Consider the following 6656-nt stretch of genomic DNA (forward strand, 5'->3'; position numbering starts at 1 on the left):
TCAAGAAGACGTCTAATACAGAAGTTAAACTAAATACACTCTGTCTTGGGTTTGACAGTAGAACACAAAATATTTAGCAACAAAAGGTTGCAGTGCTGCTTTGAGGAAATACAGACGAGTCCAATAATATGTCTTTCCAAGCGACCCTCACTTTGCTGCCCACTCTCAAACATATCCACACAAAGATTCCCTGCCAAAAGCCCTTAAGTAAGAGCTATAACAGTTCCAGTTAGAAATGCCATCTATCCAGTTTGCTGGTGCCTCATAAACTTGCCACTGCATATCCTAGTTACTGCCACTGTGGTTCTCTGAAAGGGAAGTTGCATGTTTAAAATACAGGCTGTTTTTCATAGCATAAAGGAAAAAGGAAAAAGACATCATCTGACATATCTTTATTAGGAGTGCCTACCAATAAATGGCCCCTATTTACTGAATTGAATAATGTAAAGAATATTAGTTTGCAAAAGATTTTGCATCTATGTCCTGCAGGAAATTTAGATTTCAAAGTATGAGCACAGAAATGAAGAAACCTTGATATCTACAAATAAATTGGGCACAGATCATAGCTCCTATTCAGGAGAGTATTTTAACTTAAGCAACCACGATCACTCTATATTTTATTTTAAATGTCTACAAATTGTCATTTTCAATCAGTCTTTTGCTCCTCACTATTTGATAATATGTAATTTCAGGTAACTTTCTTAATCTCAAGTATAATAAAAGTTTCCCTAGATGCCAAAATTATAAAGGAACAATAAGTTTTATTAATATGACATAATATATTTTAAACTGCCTTGTATTTTAGTTTGAGATAACTAATGATATACACCGTAACCAAAGACTTTAACCGCAATGGATCCAAACTTGCTAAGAATTAAATCTATTAGCCCAATATGAAGGTAACACTTAGTCCAAGTCTCTAGTTTCCCATTTGCAAAATTTATCCCTAAGTATACAGGATTAAGACAAATTATCACAACCCGACTCATCCCCCCAAAATGAGGGGACTGAGGTTTTCTTTTGAGAAAAGAGAAGACAATTATTTCTAAGAGAAAACATACTGAAGAGCAAAACTATAAAATCAGCGAACAGATCAGTGATTTCCAGAGGTTGGGGATGGGTGGAGAGGGTTGACTACAAAGGCATGAAGGGGACTTCGGAAGTGATGGAATTGTTCTATGTCTTGATTATGGAAGTGATTACATGTCTGCATGCAACTGTTAGAATTCCCAGAGGGGTACAACTGAAGAGGCTAGATTTATTGTATTGTTTTTAAATTGCAGTAAGCCTGCCTTTTAAAAAAATACTATCATGTCTAAAACAACCTGCTGGCACTGAATCGTGAAGTCTAACATTCAAGTACATATATACATTCCTTGAGGGGTCTAGATGTAAGCATCAAAAAAGTTACCAGTAAATGATTCGGATTCAGCATTTTACATTTTTTATTATATAGTTAGAAGGACAAAATGACTCAGAACACAAACTAAAACTATCAAAAGACATATTATGAATCATTACCTGTTGGATACACATTTATAGAAAATTACAATCTTATTCCTAAAAATAGACATCTCAATATCTATTAAATGCTTATTATATCGTTAAGGGTTGAATTTAGTAAATTTTAACTTTTCAGTATTGTAAATAAATTTTTAGAAATGTAAAAGTGATTAGAGTCATTCAAGTCCCTCAGAACCATTATGAAATGTGTCCTAAATGTGTGTTTAATTGATTTCAGAGACTTACACACATCTTAAGTGTTACAGAAAATTGGCTGCTTTTAAAATAAGAATGTTTCAGTAATTCAGCTGAAAAAAATGCTGGAACATAAAATGAAATCCTAAGGTTTATGCTTTAACATCTATTGATGAACAGATCCTTACATTTTCCCTCTTCTAGAATGTATGCAGAAACATATTTGATTTTCTGCAGGAAAAACAGTCAAAGTATGCAATGTTTTCATAGTCAGTACATTTACTTTTTACAATACTCACAGCACAAACCTTTTCACATGTTCACTTTTTAAACAAATATCTTTCTCCAGACACAGAGGAAAATAGCCACTGTGAAGTTAGAAACTTACAACAAAAGTAAAAATTCCTAATGGAATGCCCATGTAAATACCAGAAGTCAAACAAATTAAGACAAAATCTTTCTTCCAAAGATTTGTGTGCCGCCAAAGTGCAAAGTTGCTTTTTAAAAAGCTGGTAAAATTGAGTCAACCTTATTTTCCTAAATGAAAATCCACTCAAATCCAGTTTTGTTTTTTCACAAAATTAATATTCCCTTGACTTAATTTTGTACTTCCAATATGAATTAGGCACGAATAGTAACACAAAGCGTTAACAAACAACAAACAGCTGGGTTCCTCTTCAGCAAAAACAGCACAGAACTTAATCTTGCTCAGTAGGCCCAAGAGAAGTCAATATGCTTTCTGATACAACAGAGGAATGCCAGTTAATACACTTTAAAACACTAGTCACCTGCCTGACTGATACATGTGTATCTTCCCAGGCCCACAGAATCAAGCATGAAACATCTTCAACATTCCGTCAACATTTCGCCCACTGTTGAGAAATCCATAGAGAAAAATCTAGATGAGTGTTTTCTTTCAAAAAGACATGTGTATTAGTACAATCAACCTGGAGTTTACATGCACAAGCTAATTAAATAAGTTAACTTGACAGCGTTTTGAATAAAAATAGAGCATAATATTTCTGTTTCTAGTAGTTTCCAAGACAGTGGGCTTTCTTTGGGAGGGGGGGCGGGGGGGTAGATTGTCTTTTATTCTCAAGATTACTGGTTTCCCAACGCAGGATTTCAAACAGAAAATCAGACAATTAAATCACACCTTGAGCAAAGGGGCACTTACCTTCCTTTACAAGCTCTAAAAAGCGGACACGTGCTTTTTCCAGAGTAGTTCTATTCCCCGCACCTGGCTGGCGGCCACCAGCTGCGAAGAGTGAGCTCACCTCAAGCAGCCCAAACCCGAAATGCCAGCCTTTACCCGCAGCAGGATTTCAAACAGAAAATCAGACAATTAAATCACACCTTGAGCAAAGGGGCACTTACCTTCCTTTACAAGCTCTAAAAAGCGGACACGTGCTTTTTCCAGAGTAGTTCTATTCCCCGCACCTGGCTGGCGGCCACCAGCTGCGAAGAGTGAGCTCACCTCAAGCAGCCCAAACCCGAAATGCCAGCCTTTACCCGCAGCACCGAATGCCAGTCACAACCTGAGGGTCCCTCTCCTGCACGGCTCCCGACGCCTCCTCTCCGCCTTGCAAGTTTCCGGAGGCGATTTTCGCAACCCCCGCGCTTCCAGCGTCCAGGCAACAGGTGCGAGGGAGTAGGTATCAAAGAGTCTAGCAGCCCGAGACACTGCAAAGACCACAAACGACTTAACCAGGAGCCTCTTCTCCCTTTTAAAGATTGGGGGGGTGGGGGGAAATCCAAGAGCCCACGTGACCACCGAGCGGGCGGCCGGGAGATCTCGGGAGGACCTGAGCTTTTTGCCTCGAGATCCACACTCACCTGGGCGAAGGGGGAAGATCCAGGGTAAGGCTGTCTGAGCGCTTCACAGTCTCCGGCAGGGGTAGCAAAGCACAGATGGCACCCCTCGCTCAGCCTCAGGTTTAGCAGGGCCTGAGAATGTGCATTGCTAACGAGGGTCGGGGGTGATGCTGAAACTTATGCTGCCAGTCTGGGGACCACACTCTGAGAATCACGTCCCTGGACCCTGACCCACATGAGCCTGAGAGGGATTGGATGCTTCTTGTCAATGAATACAGAAGTCTGACTTTAAGAATCTAGTAGTAAAACTAGAAAGGCTTTGGGATTTGTCCAATCCCCAGCTACAAGCGCAATCGCGTGTCCCTAGAGAGGCAAAGCCATCTCGCCACGGCCCAGAGGTGGAGGCTGTGGGTTCTCAGGGGCTGACTGGGAAGGCTTTCGCGTTAAAGAAAATATCCCAGGAACCTCCTCAAACTCACCTCTTGTAAGGAACACTCTGGGGAAACTCTGTGCCCCCTCTGCGACAGAGACCCTATTTCCTGCTGCGCCTTTGCCAAACTCACTCCGCAGGCGAGCGTCCCCTGGTGGCAGCTCCAGTTTCCCCAAATTCTCCTCCCTCTCTCCGCAATAGCCCACAGTGTGAAGACTAGGACTATATGGTAGTTATTGAGAAGCAAGTGGCTTTAGGGCAGCCATCGATGCCCTAAAACAAACAAGCAAAAAAAAGAAAGAAAGAAAGGAAAGTAGATGTCCCATAGGCCATTTTGAGACCCTGGTGCCACATTTGTGCCTAATTAATCACCAAACTATCCATACATATGGCATAAGGGACATGGTTCTTGATCTGATTGTGAGTCCAGATCTCTGATAGAGAAAAGCCAAAGGAGTATTTGGAGGGAAATTTTTACATTGCCAGCCTCAAGTGTTTGGGCTTTAGCCTAGAAGGACTCTATCGTGCTCTCAGTTTATAAAAGTGAGGTCCACAGGTGATGGAGGCAGACTCCAAATATAGAGAGAAACCTATAAGCGATGGTTATCAAAGATCTGCTCCACCCCTGGTCAATTTCATTAAAGTCAGGACTCCTGGATTCTCAAGCTGTGTCAAGATCAAGCAGTTTCCTGATCTTTGAGGCAGAGAAGTTCATTTGGATAGGAGGGTGTGTTAGCTGACCCAATCCACCCCATGAAGGACTGTAGAAGACAAGACACTTATCTTGGCTTCCCTCTCCTGGGTGTCTCTCCAGGAGTATTCATATATTTCTTCCTTCCACCTTAACCCATTTCCCATTTAGAAAAAACAAAACAAAACAATGCAGCTCACTGCCAGTGTTAATTTAATTTTACATAAACACGCTCTCTGAGGCTGAAGCAATGTGAAAATAAAGTATAAAAACTGTTCTTGAAGTAATTTCTACACAGAACTTGTCTCTAATCCTATTGTAACAGAAATGTATACATAAATCAGATCCATCAAATGAATCTTCGGCTAACAACCGTTTGAAAACATGTAACATCACACGTAGGAAAGCTATTTTCTAAGATTTGACATTTTAGCGATGGAGAATTACTATATTTTGTAAATGGAAATACCGCCGCTAAAAACAGAATGCTATAAAAACAGAATGATTTTGTTTCCAAAGACTATTGATATACTAGAGTGATATAAAAATAATAATAAAAGTGAGATATTTCATGTTAGGTTAGGACTGTAATCTGCAAGTTATCTCAGGGTAAGGTTAGGACTGTAATCTGTAAGATCTCAGGGTAAACGCTGCAGCCCCAAATACCGCTGTCGAGTATTCTCGAGGCAACCGAGAAAAGGGTTAAACAGAAAATCTTAGATGGTTAAAAAGATTAGTTTCACTTGGTAGTACTGACTTGTTAATAAGATACCTCTGGAATGAAAATTATTATGAAGGAATTTCAGTCATGAGCCAATGGGCAAACAAAGGTGATGTGAGGGTAAAGAAAACTGACATCTATCAAGCATCTATATCGTGCCAGAAAGTGTACTAAGTGCTTGCATAGCATCTCATTTAATGCTCATGCCAGCTCTATAAACTAGGTAATATTGACCTCACTTTTCAGATGATGTAGCTGAGTCTCACCGAGCTTATATCAGCTACTTGAAGCCACAAAAAGAAAGGAACCCAGTAGCAACAATGTTTTCATAGACAGCTACCACTTATTGGGCATTTAGCCATACTCCACTTTCCACATATTACCTAATGTTTTACACAACAAGCCTATGAGGTAGATTCTATTATTAAGTATCCCCATTTTACAGTTAAGAAAATGGCTAGTCAGTGGCTGAGAAGGACTTGAACCCAGGCCAGACTTGAACCCAAGACTCATGTTTTCTTCCATACCATGACTGCAATCAATTGAAAATAAAGATGGCTTGAATGTCAAGACATTGTATCTCCTGCAGAGAAGTCTCACCTCAAAGCCTCCTGCCACCTGTGACAAAAGGAACTAGAGTTCCATATTTGCTGTGATGCTTCCTTCAGAATGTGTTCGTCAGGGGAACAGCATGTTCTCCTTATAAAGACCCTCAGACACCCACAGAAGCAGTTTGTTATACAGGGAAACTTCATTGCAGGAAATATTAAGCAAAGAGAATGAGTGGGAGTGAGTACATTTCCTTCTGACTCACCTTGTGGATGGAGAAAGATAATGGTACCTTAAGGATAGAACCTTTGCCTGGTTTAATGTGAATGAAAAGGGTGATTATTCCAACTCTACCTGAACCACGACCAAAACTAAGAAGGGATTCTTAAGACAGTTTTTAATACCAATAGCTAGACCAAAAAGCACCCCGAAATCTTGTGTTGAAGATGTGCCTCTGCTCGGCAGAGTCCCCATCTCATTTCCACCTCACCCATGACCTACCTGCCTAAGGAAGCATCCACAAGGTATGACATTGAAAGGCCTATCTCTCCCCAAAATACCCTGAAACAGGGACTGAAGTCTTCACCATTCGGCCATCCTTTAGGGTTAAATCATTGGATTGTTAAAGTTCAATCTTGTTATATAAGATGGGTAATATTAAATTACTAGCATTTATGATTACACTAGTGAGAGCTTGCAAGATGAGCTAAATGTTAACTGGGAAAGCAAAGGAGGACAGTGTAGGACAGGTA

The sequence above is a fragment of the Pteropus alecto genome, unplaced genomic scaffold (assembly GCF_000325575.1).
Source record: "Pteropus alecto unplaced genomic scaffold, ASM32557v1 scaffold276, whole genome shotgun sequence".
NCBI classification, from domain to species: Eukaryota; Metazoa; Chordata; class Mammalia; order Chiroptera; family Pteropodidae; genus Pteropus; species Pteropus alecto.